This window comes from Cervus canadensis, chromosome 3 (assembly GCF_019320065.1).
Source record: "Cervus canadensis isolate Bull #8, Minnesota chromosome 3, ASM1932006v1, whole genome shotgun sequence".
NCBI lineage: Eukaryota > Metazoa > Chordata > Mammalia > Artiodactyla > Cervidae > Cervus > Cervus canadensis.
In genome coordinates, this window is record NC_057388.1 from 6,269,257 (window position 1) to 6,290,658 (window position 21,402).

General features: G+C 43.3%; 1 non-coding gene across 1 annotated transcript; it reads left to right on the forward strand.

The window, feature by feature from the left end:
• Positions 1 to 1,110: 1,110 nt before the first annotated feature.
• On the forward strand, positions 1,111 to 1,182 carry TRNAY-GUA. Its single transcript has one exon. It is a non-coding gene; the product is annotated as a tRNA-Tyr (tRNA).
• Positions 1,183 to 21,402: the final 20,220 nt, after the last annotated feature.

Below are 21,402 nucleotides of genomic sequence, written 5' to 3' on the forward strand. Positions count from 1 at the left end.
AAGGAGATGTTTTCTGTGCCAAGACAAAGGAATCAACAATCAAAAAGAGAAGTTCCTCTCGTGGGCTGTTGCAAAGGAACAAAAATTTATATGTTTGTGTTTCTGAAAAATCCTACATGTAGACCAGGGAGGCTGTTCGAGAAAACCATTCCCAAGCAGGCACAGAAGGGTGATGGGGGGCAGTCTTAGCTGTGTGGTGGTTCTGGGTGGCTCTGGGAGTAATATTTCAGATGCTTAGATTCTAGTCCACAAATAAGCATTTTGCAGACCTGCACCTGATAGCAAAGTGAAATGTCCTGAGCAGAATAGGAATATTCCTCAGTTATTCTGTGCTGTGCTCAGGGTCTGGCACACAGGACAAGCTCAATGTATGATATGAAATTTTAGCGGTAAAGAGTCCTTTAATGTATCAGACACTCATTTGAATAATTAACACTGACATTTTTTTGGAGGTGTACACAAATTTATTTCCTTCACTTCAATCTTCTAAATAAGCTAGTTGAAGACAGGCTTCCTGTAGTTGAAGGCCTGTGAAGACATTTCTAGAACTTTCTAAAAAAGACTGAACTTTCTCACTTGGTAGTTCTTATTTGAATAACGTCCTTCTGTTCTAACAGACCATCTGTATCCCAGAGACAGATGTGCCAACCGGGGTCTTCCCAGGGGCCCCAGGTCCAGCTCAACGCTCAGCTCAGATGATCAATAAATATTTGTCATGACAATGAATAAAACATGAGAAAACTTGTTTTTTTCCCATGAAACAAAGCAGACTCAGACATAGATTTGCAATTGCCAAGGGGATAGGGAGGGAAGTATTGGGAGTCTGACACTAGCAGATGCAAACTATGATATATAGGATGTATGAACAACAAGGTCCTACTGTATGGCACAGGGAACTATATTCAGTATCCTCAGAAAAACCATAATTGAATATATAAAAAATAAAGAATATATATGTGTGTGTGTGTGTGTATGTGTGAGTGTGCATATATAACTGAATCACTCTGCTGTACACAGAAAACTAAGACAACATTGTAAATCAACTGTACTTCAAAAAAATTTTTTAATAAAATAATTAAAGGCATGCAATGGGAAAAAAAAATATGGCCTTCCCTGCTGGCTAAGACGGTAAAGCGTCTGCCTGTAGTGCAGGAGACCCGGGTTTGATCCCTGGGTTGGGAAGATCCCCTGAAGAAGGTAATGGAAACCCATTCCAGTACTCTTGCCTGGAAAATCCCATGGACTGAGGAGCCTGATGGGCTACAGTCCATGGGGTCGCAAAGAGTCGGACACGACTGAGCGACTTCACTTTCACTGGGAAAAAATGTGCACTGCTAGTTTTTTTAAAGAATAGGGGTAGAGAATAAGGGCCCTAAATGATTGAGAGTGAAGGTCAGGGTCGAGGCAGAGAGACTGAAAGAAGCTAAACACAAAATTTCCCACCTTCTCTGGCACAAAGGACGATGTGGCTCAGAGAATCACAGAGATTTTAGTTAGGCAAACCCTGGGCTTTGGTAGATGTGTTTACTCCCATAAAATAGAAAACAACCTCAATTTACCTCAAAGTCTATAGTCAGGATACTAATTTTATCTCCAGTTGGAAAGCCTGATTGCAGACCGAGGCTTGTTATAATGCCAGCTTTTCCCACCCATGTCAGCGCTAACATCAAGGATGGTAGTAACAGCACTTGGTTTGCACAGGTGACTGACACGGGTACCACATGAGCCAGTACCCTATTCTGCCACCGGCTCAGAGTCAAGGTCATGTCTGTCTGCTCTCAGATGTGAAACCCAGCCCCCATTAGAACTAAAGGGGCAGCCAGGATTCCAACCCAAATGGGTGTGACTCCAAGGAAATGTCCATGGATGATCATTTCATTCTTGATAACAACCCTATCCAGTTTTCAGGTAAGCAGTTTTAAATGCATCTCTTCTAAAATAAATTATTTTTATTTGTTCCTGCTATTGCTACTAGTAATACTTCCTGCCCTAACAGGTCAAGCCTGCTCCATTAACAGGATGATGTCAGCTTTTGTTCATATTTTCTTTCTCTCTGGGATTTGCACCTCTCCTCTCTGCCACAAGCCTGACTCCAGTGCTGGCAAGTACTCACACAAGACAGTCTGACTACCCAGGAGCATCTGATCCCCTAAGTTTAGATCTGTTGCATGTCCCAAAAAGCAGCTAAAACCTCAAAGGGCAAACCTAACCTTTTTGCTCCTCCTAGCAGAACATTGCTGGTTGCTTCAAGGACATTAGTTACCAGGTTGAAAACTTCATAGTTTATTTCTATCTATTTAAAAAAGAGGGAAAGAAAGAAAACAGAAAATGAATACTGCTGAAATCTATAATCAGTGCCCCAAGCGTCACAGTTTATTAGGTGATGCTGGCCATGTGGTATCTGCAATTTGAAGTGCAGAAAGATAATCACTGCAATTAGGTGAACCCTCTCGTACCATTTGAGCAAAAACATCTCCGAGATAGCTATAAATTTTCTGTTTAATACATGTAACTCTTCCAGAGAAATCACCTTTGTTCTTTGGGGAATAATTGATGCACAGGCAATGCTCGTTAGATGAATTTAACACTCACCTTAATTGGGCACTCCCGTATTTCATTAATTCCAAAGTAGCACTAATTTTCCAAATAGGTGATTAGGATACACAAATATTGCTATCTTATCATCATTGCTGCATAACATTTGTGAACCTCAGAGGCTTTGAAATTTCTCTGAAAATAAGGAACTAAACTGATACTAACAATACTTTAAATTACCATCACAATGAAATAAACATATAAAGTGTCTTATAAAATAAAACGATAATAAAACATAATTTTTCTCCATTACCTGTCACAACATCCTTGTGTGAAATGTATAGGTCAGCTGTATTGTCACCATTTGTAACAAGGAAACGGGATTAGAATCCAAGGTTAAAAAGTCAGGTGAGTGACCCTAACTGGAATTGTTTTCACTTGTTAGTTCCGTGTCACACCCTGCTTTTTACTAGTTGAGAAATCTCTTTCTTTATAATGTGGCAAAATGTTCACATTCTTCTTCTGCAGCCTAGCAATGCATTGTGACAATACTGGTGCAAGAAAATAACTCTGTCAGTTTCTTTCATACACCTCTGATCACCTCCTTCTTTCCCTTTTAAGAATTCTTCACCCTCCTAAATATTCTAAGATAATCTCTGACCTTTAAGTCAACCAGATCTGCGTGTTTCTTTTACCATATAAGGAAAGTTATTCACAAGTTCCAGAGACTAGGAAATAGACATCTTTGAGGGGCCATTATTCTTTATAGTCACGAAAAGCTGGTACTAAATTTACTTTTATGTAACCATCATCATTAAAAAGAGATATATTTATGAAGATTTCTAATTGCTCAGATTGGATTGCTATACGTGTAAATTAAAATATAAATGAATGACGATAGCTTTGAGCTGACTGAGGATGGACAAGCCTTGGTTACAGAAGTCCTAGGGCCAAACTATGTCCTTGACTTTGTCCAACTTTCATTTTTTCTTTTTTTGAGCATCCAACTTTTTCCAGCTTTACTGAAATACAATTGACATGATGCTGTGTAAGTTTAAGGTGTACAATGTGTTGACTTGACACACCTATACGTTACAGTATGATTGCACTGTGGCATTAGCCAACACATCACCCAATTACCACTTCTCTTTTGTTGTGAGAACATTTAAGGTCTAATCCCGTAGCAACTCTGAGGAATAAAGCAGCATTGTTGACTATAATCACAACGCTGTGCATTAGATCTCCAGAACGTATTCATCTTCTAACTGGAAGTTTGTGCCCTTTGACCACAATCTCCCCAATTCCTCTGTCCTTAGTAACCACCATTATACTCTCTCACCATTCAACTTTCACAGCATCATTTTGGACATCATAATAGAAGACCATCATCAAATCGTTAGCCATTGTGAAGTCTGGAAAGAGCATAAACTTCTGCTCATATGCCAATTTAGAAAGTTCTTCTAAAGGCTTAATTAATAAGTTTAATCTTGTGGGATGGATTTCAATAGGTATTCATGTAAAACCTCTTGCCTGAGTCCAAAAAGGAAATGGTATAATCACAGGATGAGGGACACACACTCTTGCAGCGGTGATAGTGGTGACTTCTAAATACTCACTCTCAGGGGGGTTGTCACACCTCTGAGGAGGATGTGCATTCCTTTCACTGGAATTGTAGTTGTGATGAGGCCCCACAAAGGAAGAGCCTGAACTTAAAATGAACCCAACAAGAAGCAAAACAGAAATATAGAGAAAAGATATTTTTAAGTGCCTTGATCAACATACATCTGAAGCCATTACTCCTGGACTTTTCAGTTCTGTCAGTCAATATGGCCTCTTTTTCGCTTAAACTCATTGGCGCTGGGTTTCTCTCACTTCCCAGCAAATGTCCTGCCTAATCCAAAGCTATGACACCAAGACCTTTTGCCTGTTTTAGTCACAAACTTGGACAATGTCTTTCTTTCTCTTTACAGTTGAAGATACACCTATGGGCTTAGTCCAGTGGGAGTCTGATCACAGGCAGAGGTTTTCGGGTGAGCATGCTAATCTCCTTTCATTTACAATTTCATTTCATCCTCCCAATAGCCCTTTGAGTTAGCTGCTGCACTTTGCAAGGGACCTAATCATAGCTTGTATGATTTTCAGATATTGTCCACTTACTAAGTAACTCCCAATTCCTCAATCCCAATGTGGCTGCCTTTGCTTGCTTTATATTGTTCATTATGACCTCACACGCTGGCAGCATAAAAACCTGCAACATATCATTCATCCTTGAGCTCCGTGCTTGATTTCTCTGCTGAGGATGTGTTTCCCCAGAAGCACATAAAGAACCAAGAATGTGCATGTAAGTCATCCCAGGAAAGAAATGTAAGGATAGTGGGAGGTGAGTCGATAAAATGAACAAAGCTCGTAAAGAAGGCTAACTTGAGCTGTGAGCCCATGGTGGGACTGGAAAACACTGCATGCCTCGCCCGAGACTCCTTCCATCCAGGGCAGGATGCTGACGCTTCTCTGGTCTCGGTTCACTCTCAACCCAGGACCGGAGTCCTGAGCAGAATTCCTCTGAGCCTTTCTCCCTGACACTGACTGGGACAGACCCTAAGGGTTCTCAGCAGGGACCCTGCGTGAGGAAAGGGCTGGTCTCCCCTGGCCAGAGCTGTAGGGCTGCAAGAAGTAAGGATACCCAGCCCTGGCTACAAGTGCAGAAAGTGGCCCTTCAGTGACCCTGAAGGTCCAGTCCAGCCAGACGATCCCCTCCCCTGCCTCCTTAAGCATGTTTGCTGCCCCACACACTCCTGCCCATGTTGGTACATGCACCCTCGGTGCACCCACACGCCTGCCGGGGCCCTGGCTCATGGCTTCCTGGTTGCTCAGCAGCTGGGGACCAACTCTGAGCCCAGGACGCCTTCTGGCAGACTGCCCCTGCATTTCCTCTGGGGAGGCAGGAAGCCCTGCTGTGGGGATGCGGGCATCTGCCAAGTCTGAGGGGTACCCTCAGGTCCTCTCCACCCACCCTTTGCACCTTGTGCCGTTTCCTTATACCTTAAGGTTACTCTTTGATCACATTTTACTATTTACACTCCAATTGCTTTAAATTGCAGGGTGCTTTCTCTCGGAATCAGATGAATATAAGGGGTCTGCAGTCAGTCCATCAGGTGAAGGTTGATCCCCGGAGGGTGTGGGGTCCCCAGCATGCCGGCCAGACTGGCACTCAGGCTGAGTACTCATCTCCCATCGGGAATCATCTCCTGGGATGGTGGCAGCCAGGGGTATCAGGCAGGGGCAGGGACAGAGGTCTACTTGGTCCAGCCCCACATGCCGGGGCCACCGTTGCAGGGAAGCCTGGGGTGTGGACAGGAGAGGCTGGGTGGCCGTCAGCAGGCAGGAAGCCAGGCTGACACATGGTCAGTGGTCTCCTGCCCTCGGGGCCGACGATGAGCAGGTACAGGGGACATGAGGTGATAAAATGCATTTTCCAAATCCCAGGACCCCGTCTTCCCATCCCCCTCCCGACAGGTCTGGATTTGAACTGTGGCTACACTGCTTTTTGGTTTTTTTCTAATTGAATTATAGTTGTTGACAATGGTGTAATAATTTTTGCTGCACAGCGAAGTGATTCAGTTTTACATATATATTCAAGACTTCCCAGGTGGCGCTAGCGGTAAAGAACCTACCTGCCAATACAGGAGATGTCAGAGACCTGGGTTCGATCCCTGGGTCAGGAAGATCCCCTGGAGGAGGGCATGGCAACCCACTCCAGTATTCTTGCCTGGAGAATCCCATGAACACAGGAGCCTGGCAGGCTACAGTCCATAGGGTCACAAAGAGTCAGACACGACTGAAGTGACTTAAACACACATATATTCGGTTTATATGCATATTTGTTATTATATTCTTTTCCATTATGGTTCCCTGTGCTGTAATGCAGGACCTCATGGTTTATCCATCCTGTAGGTAATAGCTCACACCACCATTCAGAAGCATTGGGAGGTAAACCTGGTGAACCACACCTCCGTCCTCCTCTGTCCCTAGCATGAGGAGGTCAACAGGCTTTCCACACAAATTTAAACTAAATCACAGAACCAGTGCACATGCCTCCACTCTGAGGGGCTGGCTCTCCATGCCCAGAGGTGTTTCCATGGCTCTATTGCATCCACAGCTGAGGAAGAACACTCTACCTGACCAGAGACTGCTGCAGTCACCTTGCTGAAATTGGCCAGAGAGTGGAGACCCAGGCCACCCCCAGGGTAAGCTGCTGGAGGCTCAAAGGCTGAACTTGGGATGAAGGGGGCTGAGGAGAGTGGGAGAGGGGTGGTTAGCCCTGGAAACCCCCATAACCAATCCCAGGCCACCTACCATAGATGAACTCAGCTGAACAACGCTCCTGAGAGGCAAGTGGACATCCCAGAGCCAAGAGTTGGGTCTTAAGTGAGGGACTGTTAGGGAAACTAAATCTAGTCTTGTTTAGGCTTCAGAGACAAATCAGAGCGGGCCTCTGACCTTGCTTCTAACCCGCCAGGACACTGCCCTGACTGCAGTGTCCCCACTACCTGCTCTGAGGGCAAGCCTTGTGGCACCACAGGTAAGATGGGGGGAGAATCTTAAGACTGTTGAGCCCTGGAGGGTGTCTGGCCAACCACGCCCTGAGCTTAACAGCATTCCAAGTTTTACAAGATAAAACAAACAGCATTAGGTGGCACTAGTGATAAAGAATCCACCTACACTTCAGGAGATGCAAGAGTACTGGTTTGATCCCAGGGTGGGGAAGATCCCCTGGAGGAGGAAATGGAAACTACTGCTGTCTTCTTGCCTAGACAATTTCAATGGACAGAGGATCCTGGCAGTCTTCAGTCCAAGGGGTTACAAAGAGTCAGATATGACTGAGCACACACACAGAGCTGCAACTTGCTCACAGACTGATGACGTATCAATTTGCGCTCTGGGATTATAATTATAAGAAGGAACCTGAATTGCAGTCTTTGAAGTCCTACTCACAGAGTGGACATGCTGTCTGGGATCTTTTCCCAGTTGGGACTCCAGATGTGCTGTGACATCCCAGTGCTATTTAAGTCTGGATGTTGGTCAAAACCTAATTTGCGGATGCACCCTCTGCTGTTTGTGAAGAAGGTATTCATAGGGCCTGGACTCCGTCTCAGGCCTGTCCATGCTGATCGTGCTCGGCCACCTCTCCAGTAGACTCTGAACCCTGTGCCTAGCACCTATGGGAATGACAATGGAAGGATAAGACCCCCTCTGGGCAGGGGAATCTTGAAGACCACATCCAGGTTACTCATTGCCTAAGAGAAAACAGACACCAATCACCCCTGCCTCCGGACAGTATCTATCAGAATGTAACCACAGGCTCATAGGTTATTAACTGGTTGGAATATAACCTTATTGATTACTAACTGTTTGAACACATAATACATGAATGATGGGGTTATTGTGATTGTATTTACCCTTCCTTTGTAAGCCTCAAGGGATTTGGGCTGGTGGGTTTGGACACATACACAGGAGGTATAAAAGATTTTCACAAATGCTGGTTGGGGTCCTTGGCTAAGAGGAGACTCTGCCTCGGGCCCGCCGGTGTAATAAACTGCACTCCACTATCTGCATTGTCCTTCTGAGTGAGTTTGTTTCCCGGAATGCGTAGCTATAACATTTGTACTTTTCTTTTCTTTTAATATCAGTATATTGGAAGTGAGCTAGATAATTCTCTAATAAATATTGGTATTATTTATTTATATGTAGTAGTAGTAGTGTTAGTCACTCAGTCATGTCTGACTCTTTGCAAACCCATATACTGTAGCCTGCTAGGGTCCTCTGTCCATGGGATTCTCCAGGCAAGAATACTGCAGTGGATTGCCATGCCCTTCTCCAGGGATCTTCCTGACCCAGGGATCGAACCCACGTCTCCTGCATTGCAGGAGGATTCTTTACCGTCTGGGCCACCAGAGGAGCCCTATTTGGAGGGCTTATTTTGTTAACAAACCCTTTGAACCTGAGACGAAAGTGAAAGCTTTCTACAACACGGGGTTAAGGCGCAGAATCCAGGAGAGGAAAAGATGAGGACAGGCCTCGCTCTGCTCCCACAGTCGTGGTGGATGCCTAGAAGGGGGTCAGAGTGCACAGAGGTGCTGCTAGTCTGCCCTTCTTATAAAGATGTTACTTTAGAGAAGGCCTGGTCTGGCCCTGTAATTCACAGACAGGGTCTGAATCGGGCAGATCATTCCAGACACTTAGTCAAACTCGTAATGCCAGGAAGGAAGAGGAGACAGCCTTTCCTTCCAGGATGTTCTATGCAGTGGCTCTACTGAAGGATTGCTGGGATGTGTGTGGGCTGTCCCGAGGCTGCGATGGTTGGCATTCAGCCAGCATTGACTGCATGCCCGCCATGCACAGTGAGGCCCCGGGGATCCACAAGGAGACAGGACTCCTTGTCTGGCCTCGAAGCTGGAGAGGACTGTGTGGAGAGCATCCCAAAGCATGGGCAAGAGCTCACCGGGGATGCAGGGAAGGCCCCGGGGAGGTGCGCAGGGATGGACTGGAGCAGCAGACCAGCCGCAGATGAGAATTTCAAGCAGGCACCTCTAAACCCTGAATGTCCACCCTTGTGCACTGTGACAGTTAATTTTATATGCCAACTTGGAAGGAATCTTTGGATAAGATTGACACTGAATCTGGGAACTTTGAATAGGCAGATCACTCTCCACAATACGAGTGGGCCTTGTCTGACCAGCTGAAGGCCAGAATAGAACAGAACGTCTGGCCTCCCTCCCGCCCCTACCCCCAGCAGGGGAAGTGCACAGACAACGGCTGACCTTGGACTTGACCTGCACCACTGGCTCTCCTGGGTCTTGAGCCGGTGGCCACACCGCAGACATAAACATGGCAGCCTCTATAATCACATGAGCCAATTCCCCCTATAATAAATCTCTGTATAGTATATATAAACACATGCATACACACAAGCACACACGTGTTTTCACTCACCATTGGTTCTGTTTCCCTGGAGAACCCTGATTAACATATTTCTGCTCACACCAAGAAGGCAGTCTGAGGGCCTGGCTTCATTCTGGTGGCATGGAGTGGTGTGGAAGCGGGGTGGGGGTGGGTGGGCCAGGCGCAGGGCAGATGGCTGAGGTGGACCTCCACTGGTTAAAGCCCTTGGACAGAACTTTAAACTCACAAGAGTTTAAAGGTTCCAGAAATCCAGGCCGCCCGCGCCCTAAGCGCTCTATTAAAGGCTGTTATTCAACCAGGTGTAATTGGAGCTTTTATCCCAGCAATATGGATTGTCCATTTAGTTGGAAATGGGTGATTCCACTACCGATCAATTTTTAAATTGTTCCTTTCTAGGACAAATTGTGTGTCTGACACATGTGAAAAAGAATCTTCAAAACAAGCTGGGCAAAAAAAACGACATTTCAAAATAATGCACCCAGTATGATTCCTTTGGAAAAAGCCCAAACCCTGCTAAAGCCAGACAATATAATGCTTAGAGATACACATATTGCTAATGGGGTAAGGAGAATAAAGAAAAATTGGTGGATAATTAAGATAAAATGCATGGTAGTGATTCTCTCGGGGCCGGGGGAGTGCAGGGAAATGTGAACAAAGAGGGTAGGCAGGAGTTTCAGCAGTGAGGTAATTTCCCGTCTGTGCTGTTTGAGGCTCATTTTAATATAATCCCCAAAGCATATGTGTGTGTGTCTCCATTCAAATTCTGTGCATTCAAACTAAAAAAAAAAATTTAAAAATGACTACATGATAAGAAACATGCTTTGTGATTTCCTGGCCCAAAACAACTTAAAGTTGTTGTTACAGGAATACAGAAAATAATCATAAATAGATATTCTTGCCCTCATCATGCATTCCAATGGTGGCTGCCACCATGCATTAGTGTAATATCTAACTTGCTTAAAGGCAATATCCAGCCTTTGAAAATATGAATGACTGAAACTAGTCCTTTGCCAATGTAACATGAATAAAGGTGATCAGTATGTGGAAAGCAGGTAAGATTGAAAAGAAAAAGGTACATTTAAAATGCAGTTCTTTCTAATACAATGCATCTTTGTTTGCTTTTTTTTTTTTTAATTTGGTCTTAATTGCAGCATGTGGGTTCTTTAGTTGCAGCATGCAGAATCTAGTTCCCTGACCAGGGATGGAAAACAGATCACCTGCACTGGGAGCTCAGAGTCTTAACCACTGGACCACAAGGAAAGTCCCACAATGCATCTTTAAAGACTGTTTGAAACATTACTGTGTTCAATCAGAAACATCACTGTGTTTGATATTTAGAAAAAACAGAGAGAGAGAAAGACCCAGTGACTCCAGCATTGTGACAACTCTGCCCTGCACAGTTGCATTCACCCCAAATTGCAGAGGTTTCACTTTAGAGAGCCTGGTCCATAATCAGAGATCTTGGCCTCTGTCCCCACAAAGCCACAAGCCCTGTCTGGCCCTGACTCAGAGCACCTTTTGTTTAGTCGCTCAGTCGTGCCCGACTCTTTGTGACCTATGGACAGCAGCCCACCAGGCTCCTCTGTCCATAGGATTCTCCAGGCAAGATGCTGGAGTGGGTTGCCATTTCTTCCTCCAGGCAGAGCACCTTATTGCCTTGCTTTTAGCCACGATTCTTTCATCAAGGTGCAAACAAATGCTTTGTTACAAGGGGCTTCAAAAGGCTTACATGTGAGCATGCACTTCAAAAATGTAATGGAAAGTAAAAAAAAAAAAAAAGCCATGCAAATTTTAATCATTATTGTTATGAAGAATGTTCTAAGGCTCCCAAATTTTAGCTTATGAAAGATAAACATGTATATAGTAGAAAGTAGCATAGTGGGGCTATTATTCTGGGTTCTTCAGAGAAACAGAATGAATTTTATACACACATATAGTATGAATATATTCTGGGAAAGAGAAAGATTGAGGGCAGGAGGAGAAGGGGATGACAGAGGATGAGATGGTTGGATGGCACCATCGACTCAATGGGCATGCATCTGAGCAAAATCCGGGAGAAGGACAGGGAAGCCTGGAGTGCTGTAGTCCATGAGATCACAAAGAGTTGGACACAACTTAGCAACTGAAGAACTGAAGAATATTACTATATATATAACATGTATTTATATATGTAAGATTAATTGCTATAGGAAATGGAATTGGATTTGGCTCAAGCAAATTAGATGCTGAGAAATCCCACCTCTCCAGTCAGCTGGAGACATGGAAGGAAGGATGCTGTAAGTTCTGGTACAAGTCCAAGCCTGAAGGCAGGAGCACGCCAACAGTCAAGCAGAGTAAAAGAACTCTTCCATCCTCAGGCTATTATCTTCCTTGGGCCTTTGGAGATAAGGCTTTAAGAAAGGCAGTCTGTTGCACTCCATCACCAATTCAAATGTTCGTTTCATCCAGAAACACCCTCACGAACAGACCAGAATAATGTCAGTGAATGGACATCCTGTGTTCCTGTGAGTTGACATATAAAATTACCCTTCACAGCAAGTTTAGTGCTGAGATGTTCAGACCAGCAGAGACCTGTCTGGAGCGGCAGCAAAGTTTTGTCCACTTTGACCTTCAGCACGTGCCCTGCATCTCCCCACCTTGTTCCTCTCCTTGAGGCTCCTTTGAAATGGATAATACGCAACCCTCTGAGGACCCAGTTCCCAGTCTGGGTTCTGCCACATGTTTGCTATAGGAACTCATGCAAACCCCTGAGCCTCATTTTGTTTCTCTTAGAGAGATATCTGTGCAGAAAGGTCACTTTTAGGGCCAAGGGAGATTTGTAAAATAGAAAGTATTTTGAAAATATTGAATAGGACAAAAAGTAATAATAAGAGGGAAGACATTAAAAGTAACTAAAAGTTTAAATCCCAATAAAAATTCTAGCAAGTTATTTCATGGATATCAAAAAAAGTAATTCTAAAGTTTTTATGGCAAGGAGGCAAAAGATCCAGAATAGCCAACACAGTATTGAAGGAGAACAAAGTTACAGGACTGACCCACTCAACTTCAAGACTTACTATAAAGCTACCGTAATCAAAACAGTCTGACATTGGTGAAAGGACAGACAAATAGATCGATGGAGCCAAATAGAGAGGCCAGAAATAGACCTCCATGAATGTAGCCAATTGATTTTTGACAGAGGAGCAAAGGTAACACAAATGATACCTGAGGAACTGAATACTGACACATACAAAAATGAACCTAGACACAGACCTCACACCCTTCACGAGAATTAATTCAAAATGGATCACAGATGTAAGTGTAAAACACAAACCTATGAAACTCCTAGAAGATACTGTAACAGAAAATCTGGATAAGCTTGGGCAGGGCCAATGATTTTTCAGATACAAGACCAATGACATGATCCATGAAGAAGATACTTGATAAGGTTCCTTAAAATTAAAAATTCCTACTCTGTGAAAGATGGTATCAAGAAAATTTGAGGATGAGCCACAGACTAGAAGGGATTTGAAAAGACAGATCTGATCAAGGGCTGTTATCTAAAATATACAAAAACTTTTAATATGTGGAATCTATAAGAATGGTACAGATTTGCAAAGCGGAAGTAGAACCATGACATAGAGAACGAATGTATGGACACCAAGGGGAAAGGGGGAGTGAGATGCGCTGGGAGGCTGGGATTGACATGTAAGTACTGACTCTGATAGAACAGATAACTAATGGAAAGCCAAAGGGAATGCTACTCAGGGCTCTGTGGTGACATAAATGGGAAGGAGATGCAAAAAAGGGGGGGTGTATGTATATGTATGCCTACACAGCAGAAAATAACACAACGTAATAGAGCAACCAGGCTCCAATAATTTTTTTAAAAAAACTCAACAAGAAGAAAACAAGCAATCTGATTTTTAAAATGGGCCCGAGACCTTAAGCAAAAAAGATGCACAAGTGGCAAATAAGAATATGAAAAGACACACCACATCGTACGTCATCAGGGAAAGGAAAATCAGAACAACAGTAAGATCATACTACACACCTGTCAGAACGGCCCAAATCCAGAACACCGACATCACCAAATGCTGGTGAAAATGGGGAGCCCCAGGAACTCTCATCATCGCTACTGGGGATGCAAGATGTTGCGGTCATTCTGGAAGACAGGCAGCTGGCTTCTTACACAGCTAAATGTGCTTTCGCCATGGAAGCCAGCAATCACACTCCTTGGTGTTTACTCAGAGGAACTGAAAACATATTCACACAGAAACCTGCACATGGATTTTTATAGCAGCTTTATTCCCAGTTGCCAAAACTGGGAAGCACTTCAGATGTCCTTCAGTAGGAGAACAGATAAATAAACTGCAGTCCATACAGACAATGGAATATCATTCAGTGATAAAAAGAAATAAACTACCAGAGCACGAAGAGACACAGAGGAAATTTAAACGCATATTACTAAGTGAAAGAATCTGATTTGAAAAGGCTACATACTGTGTAATTTCCTTGATGACATTTTGGAAAAGGCAAAACTATGGAAACAGTAAAAGGATCAGAGTTCCAGGGGTTGGGGGACAGGGGAGGAATGTGTTGAGCACAGAGAATTTCCATGCCAATGAAAATACTCTGTATGATTCTGTAATGATGGATACGCTGGTCCAAACCCGTAGACCATACAACACCAAGAGTGAACTTCAAGATAAGCTGTGGAATGTGGGTCACGTAATCTGTCAATGTAGATTCATCAGTTATAACAAATGTACCATCTGGTGAAGGATATTCACAGTTGGGGAGTCTGCATATGTGGAGCAGCGGGTATTTGAGAAGTCTCTGTCCCTTCTCAATTTCTCTGGAAACATAAAACTGCTTAAAAAAAAAAAAAGTCTTTTAAAACTCCCTAAGAGTTTTATAAAAAGTGGCTTGCAAGTAAAGCTTAGATTAAATTTTGAAATTGACTATCATCCCCATGAACAGTGATCCTAATGAGTAAACACAATGAGTTTGCCACAATGGGCAAATATAGCTATACACATAACACAGCTCACAGATTTGTCACTGAGCAAACCCATCCGTTCCATGGAGCAAATGAACATTTTCCTTTTGTCCCTGATTTTCCTGTTTTAGCTCTGAATTAATCCATAATACAAACAGTAACAAGAAAACTTTGCCTTATAATTTTGCTAGGTCCAGGAGAATCTGCGACAGGCTTCTGAGGAGCCCCAGTTCTGCAGTATTTAAACTCTCATAACAGTCACAGCAAGGACCACTGCAAATCTGCACAGGCCACGCAACTGTGTCATCTACAAATACCTTCATGGAGCATACCCCCAGAATGCTTCAGAATAATTTAGTTATCTAGACTTTCAAACCACTCTTCCTTCCTCCAAATAAAAAGGTGCTTTGATTAAAGATGACCTGTCAGGCCTTCCTTACCTTGTCCAGATGCCAGACCTCCCAGTGTCCCCAAGTCACCTCAAAGACATCTGTGTCTCCAGAACCTTTGTGTAAAGTCTCTGCTTGAGCCCATCAAAGTGCCTGAAGAAGCATGGATGGAAGGATAAAAGGAGGTGGAGATAAAAGGATGGAAGGATGGATGGGTGCATGGGTGAGTAAGCGGATGGATGGATGGATGAGTGAGTGGATAGTTAGAGGGGTGGGTATATGTATGGATAAGAGAATGGGAAAATGGAAGGATGGCTGGGAGATGAAGCAATGGCTTGCACAACTGTGATTTTGGCTGCCAGGATAGCTGCTGCAGCATGGTATTGTTCAGTTCAGTTCAGTCACTCAGTTGTGTCAGACTCTTCGTGACCCCATGGACTGCAGCACGCCAAGTTTCCCTGTCCATCACCAACCCCTAGAGCTTGCTCAAACTCATGTCCATTGAGTTGGTGATGCCATTCAACCATCTCATGATTTGTTGTCCCCTTCTCCTCCTGCCTTCAATCTTTCCCAGTATCAGAGTCTTTTCAAATAAGTCAGTTCTTCACATCAAGTGGCCAAAGTATTGGAGCTTCAGCTTCATCTTCAGTCCTTCCAAAGAATATTCAGGACTTATTTCCTTTAGGATTGACTGGTGATTACTGGTTGCTAATTATCCAAATGCATACTGGGTAATTGTGCTAAGCACTTTAGTTTCTTAAGGAACCTCCTTAGGAACACTATGAAAGACTCAGAATTATTTTCTCTAAACCTGAAGGAACACAAGCTTTACTTATTAAATGGAGATCTTGAACTTGTATCCTTGTCTGTCTAACCCCAAAACTGCTCTTGACCTCACTCCTCTGCAGCTACACACGATAGATACTGGTTACAGGACAATCATGGTTTCTGCCTAAGGACACAGAGCTTGACTTTCATCTCTGATTAAGTCAATGATTATTGCATTGCAAAGGAGGTTTCATTTGCTTTCCACATCCACCCTGCAGAGTTTTTCTTTAAACAATGTCTGCACTCAATTTCTTGCTGAGACTGCTTCCCAGGGTTCAGTTACTAGACATCCAGTGGTTTAAAAATAGTTCTGACTATGATCCAGATGCTGCACTTTACAAGTATCTTTCGTCTTTACAAGTATACTTTACAAGTATCTTTACAAGGCTCTTTCGTCCTTCATGCCACTATGAGTATTACACCTCCACACTTCAGGTGAGCAAATGGAGGCTCATATGAGTCTTATGTCCAAAGTGTGTACAAGCCGTAAGCGGCACACCTGGGATTCCACCCCAGGTTTCTTCTTTCCCTAAAGTCTATATCCTTAACATCTGTGTCCGAAGGAAAAAAGAGGTCCTAGGACAAGAGGAAGTAGAAGATAAAGGAGGACCCCTCCACACCTGACAAAAACCCTACTGGCTTGTCTTCACCATGGCCACATTGCTATGTCTCTGAAGTGTGTGTGTCTGTGTGTGTGTGTTCAGTTGCTCAGTTGTGTCTGACTCATTGTGGTCCCATGGACTGTAGCCCACCAGTCTCCTCTGTCCATGGAATTTCCCAGGCAAGAATACTGGAGTGAGTTGCCATTTTCTTGTCCAGGGAATCTTCCCAACCCAGGGACCAAACCTATGTCTCTTGCATATCCTGCATTGACAGGTGGATTCTTTACCACTAGCCCCACTGCAAAGCCCGTGTCTCTGGTAGGTTTTCAAAATTACCAACACAAACCATTAGGATCACCCAGTGCATTATCTTTTGCCCCAGTCCAGGCTCACAGGGCCATCTTTGTTTCCAATAGGAATGTCATTTAGATATCCCTGTATGGGATAAACTTGTGGCCCAAGAAGTGTAGGTACCTGCAAGCTTTACCTCCCACACCTGAGGGCCAGTCTCCTGAAATTTACTTGATGAGCATCAAAATTCTGAGGTCCTCACAAGGCCTAGTTGCCCTGAAAAGCCTAGTTTCTGGGCCTCAGTGACCTCTTGGAAGGCTTTCCCCTCCTTCTGCTGTATCCTGCTCTTAACCTAACTCCACCCAGACACAGGGTCACAATGCTTACTCTTCCTTTAGGTTCAGAATTAGAGACGCAAACCAGGGTTAGATGAGAATAGAAATATCAGCAATTGATAACTGTCCTAAAAAGTATGATTTAGAATGAGGTTGATAAAGATGCCTCCTCCCCATCCCCAACTTGGTCTTGGAACCAGTATCCAGGCTTAGTGGAATATACACACTGACCCAATCTGTTGCCCTGACAATGGTAACAGCATTGGTCTTTAAGGAACAGGCTAGAAAGAATGAGAATCATGTTGCTTGTTGTCACGCAGGTTGGAGAGAAAAATGAAACAAGGGTGGAGGTTCCATATACAAAATGACTTTTACCCCTAGCCTCACCCAACTGGTGAAATATCCTTCCCTGATGTGGAGGAAGAAGTGGGGCTGGAGGAGATGGAAGACCCTTGCTCGTGGCACTTTCCTAAGAGGGCAAAAGTGTTGGCAAAAGCCCATGCATACATTCCAAGCGGACCTGACTGTCCAAGAATGGTCATAAATTAAGGATGAGCATAGAAATATGGGAGCTTCCCCGATGGCTCAACAGATAAAGAATCCACCTACAATGCAAGAGACACATGAGACATGGGTTCGATCCCTGGATCAGGAAGATCCCATGGAGGAAGAAAATGGCAACCCACTCCAGTATTCTTGCCTGGGAAATCCCATGGACAGAGGAGACTAGCAGGCTGCAGTCCATGGGGTTGCAAAGAGTCAGACACAACCAAGTGACTGAGCGCGTCATAGAAACATGAGGAGAAAAGGTCAGCTTCCTCCATGGATTCTAATACACCACTGGACAGTTTCCTACCAATGCTGTCTCCTCTTTGTCTTTCTGCTGAATGACAGCACAGAACTCTATCAGCTATAGACTGATCGTGGATATTAGGAGCTCTCAAATCTTTCCTGCTAATTTTTCCATTTTAACCTTCTAATTTTTTGACGATACTTCTCCAAACTTGCACATGTCCTTTCCATTTCCTCCTTGTGGAGTGCATATTAAATAAAGGTGACACCATTTCCAAATACGACTTTTTCATTTTATTGAACTATAGTTGATTTACAGTGGTGTTAGTTTCTGCAGTACAGCAAACTGAACCATCTACACATATACATATATCGACTCCTTTTTAGATTATTTTCCCTGTGCTATCTAGTAAGTCCTTATTAGTTATCTATTTTACATATAGTCCAAACACTACCTTTTCCCTTGTGGACCAGTGATTAAGACTCAGTGCGCTCACTGCCAATGCCCTGGGTTCAATCCCTGGTCAAAGAACTAATACCCCACATGTGACACAGCCAAAAAAATTAAAATGAGAAAGAATTCCAAATATGTCCTTAAAAATTTTGTATCCCTGTGGGTTTTTGTTTTTTTTTTTTCCTGCCAGAAGTTGTAATGACATTGGGTGATGAAACACCAGAGGTGAAAGATAAAGCAAACACATTTTTCATTTGCATTTTTGGAAGAGGGTATACAGTACACCCTGAGTCCCAGCATCACCTAAAGACATAACCAATGGTTGGAAGGTGCTAGTAATTTATCACCTGCCCAACTCCACTGCAAAATCTGTACAGGAAACAGAAACTGTAGTTTTCTGCTCTAGTAAGAATAAAATAAATTTGTGGCTGCTTAACAGAGTCTGATCTTGTGATTTAGGTGTCCTTAATCAGAGAAGTCTCAGGAAGGGAAAGTAAGGTGCATTGGAATAATAAACAGGAAAACAGGAGAAATAGAAAAGTGGGTGCAAGCAGGTTGCTGCCCATTCGCCATCACTAATAGCCGTGGAGGAAATTGTGTGACTTTCCCCACAGAGGGTCCTGGGGTCCTATCCTCACATGACCGCTGACTTGGTGGGTAAGTGTGGGTGTATTACAGAACTTTAGCTTTCTTATTTATAAACTCTTGATAATTCATCCCTGCCTTTACGGCTTTCTGATGGTGATGTAAAACCATAAGTGATTCAGCAAGGTAATGTGTAAGGTTGTGAACATATTGCAGTTATATTATTAATACTATGTTATCAATAATAGTATTTTGCAAGTATTAGACTTTTTCTGCACTTCAAGACTTCCTCAGAAATGATGTCTCCCAAAGCAAGCTACCCCCCTTTGCTTAAGAACTCACGTTTGTTAACTTGAAAACAACAGAGCTGATCACTTGCCCTATTTACTCTCTGTGTGATCCAGCTCCCCCTGGTCTCCCTAAGCTTCAGACAGTGTTTAAACCATAAGCTTGGTGAGACAGTGAGAAGGTCTACACCTCCCTTCATGGCCCACAGAAGAGGGACAAAAACATGAAATCATGGTGTCTTGGAGAAAACCCAGAATCAAGCATCCTGAGTTGAAGACCAGCCTGGTCCATCCCAAACACACACCCACAGATATGCACCTCACCATCTGATCTTACTAATGCCCTTTGAGCTTGACAGTGTGGAATGTAAGTCAAATTACTTAAAAGATAACAATGAAATAGTACAATTGAACACATTTTACAAATTGCACAATACTGTACAAGTATTAACAATGTAAGCCTCTCACTAAAATTCAACACAGAAATTATATATTAATGCATATACGTGGAATTTAGAAAAATGGTATAGATGATCTTACTTGCAAAGCAGAAATAAAATACACAGACATAGGGAACAAACACATGGACACCTAGAGGGGGAAGCAGAAGTGGGATGAGCTGGGAGATTGGGATTGACATATATACACTATTGACCATGTATAAAACAGATAATTAATGAGAACCTACTGTATAGCACAGGGAACTCTACACAATGCTCTGTGGGGACCTACGTGGAAGAAAATCCAAAAAACAGGGGATATATGTTTATACATATGGACTTCCCTCACGGCTCAGATGGTAAAGAATTGGCCTGCAATGCAGAAGACCTGGGTTTGATCACTGGATGGGGAAGATCTCCTGGAGAAGGGAATAGCTACCCATTCCAGTACTCTTGCCTGGAGAATTCCATAGACAGAGGAGTCTGGAGGGCTACAGTCCATGAGGTGACAAAGAGTTGGACACAAGAGCAGCTAACACACACACACGTATACATATAGCTGATTCACTTTGCTATAAAGCAGAAACTAACAACATAGTAAAGCATTTATACTCCAATAAAAATTAATAAAAAATAAAATATAAAAAATTATAATGCTCATTCTTCAGCAAAGGAGGTCTCTAACTGTTCTCTTCCTCCACAATGAGGAAGGAAGCACTCAAATAAAGAAGATGTAAGCACAATCTGGGTACACTGCAGGATATCCACAACTTCCAGACTCCCAGAATTGCAGAATTACTCAAGTCTTTGCAAACAGGAGGGGAAAGAGAGGAAGACAGAGAGGTATGTATAATTTAAAGACATCATCGTTCACAAAAGAAGGGCTCTTTTCAACCTATATTTCACTTCAGATGAAAAGTCATGAACAGCCTAGAGGAATGAATCGGAGAAGAGACCCACGGGTTCTCTCTGCCTTCAGCAACCGGGCAGAAAGCAGAAATTCATGAAGGAGGAAGACATAAATGCTGCAGTCACATCTTTCAGAGAGCTCTGTGGCAGGTGCCAGAGGTTCATGCCCATCTAACAGGGTCACGCCGGGTGTGGGGTCCAAAGGCACTAGCTTAGTGCCTTTCCTTGTCTGAGAAAATTGAGAAGCAGATTAGCAGTGTTTCATGTCGGCTTAAATTCAAAAACACAAACAGTATCTCTAAATCTCAGTGGAAGTCAGCAAATAAAGTGTGAGAGCAAAACCAGTGCCTCCAAGGGCTGCGTTCATAGTCCTAGAGCATGATTAAGACAGGGACAATCAGGACTCCAGACTTCCGTCCCCACTTTACACTAAGGAAGGAGCTGAGATCATTACACTGAACAACAGCCAGCTAATGGCGCCTATCTGTGTATCTGTGATAAATTAATAGTTTAGTAAATAGCTACTTCACAGTGTGTTGACTTCTTCCCAATGAGTAATTTTGCTAGTTCTTCTAAAAAACATGAGTTGTTCAACTTTTTGTGTCTATTGAATCAAATAACGTATTATCAAAATTTATTTTCCCTGTTTTTGTTTTTTTTTTTAATGAGGCGACTAGGAACTTTTTCATTTCATATAGAGATCTCCTTGTGAGACAAACCTGGAAACTGGGACCCTTTTGTAGCAGTGCATGCACCTGGATACACCTCTCCCTGAGCAGCAAAATACAAAGAAACTATATGGGGACTAAAAATAACTGGGTGTTTGGGAGTTAGGGCAAATTCTGGACAAAAAGATACAAAGAAACCAAAAAACCCAACTGCCACTTTTGAAGAGCCTGGAGCAAAAGCTGGGATTGTGGAGCAAAAGCAGGTTTCTGTGTGTGACCCCTGCACTCAACATCACCAAAGGAATGGGCAAAACACCTAAGCCTCCTTTTAAGCTCAAATCCTGGA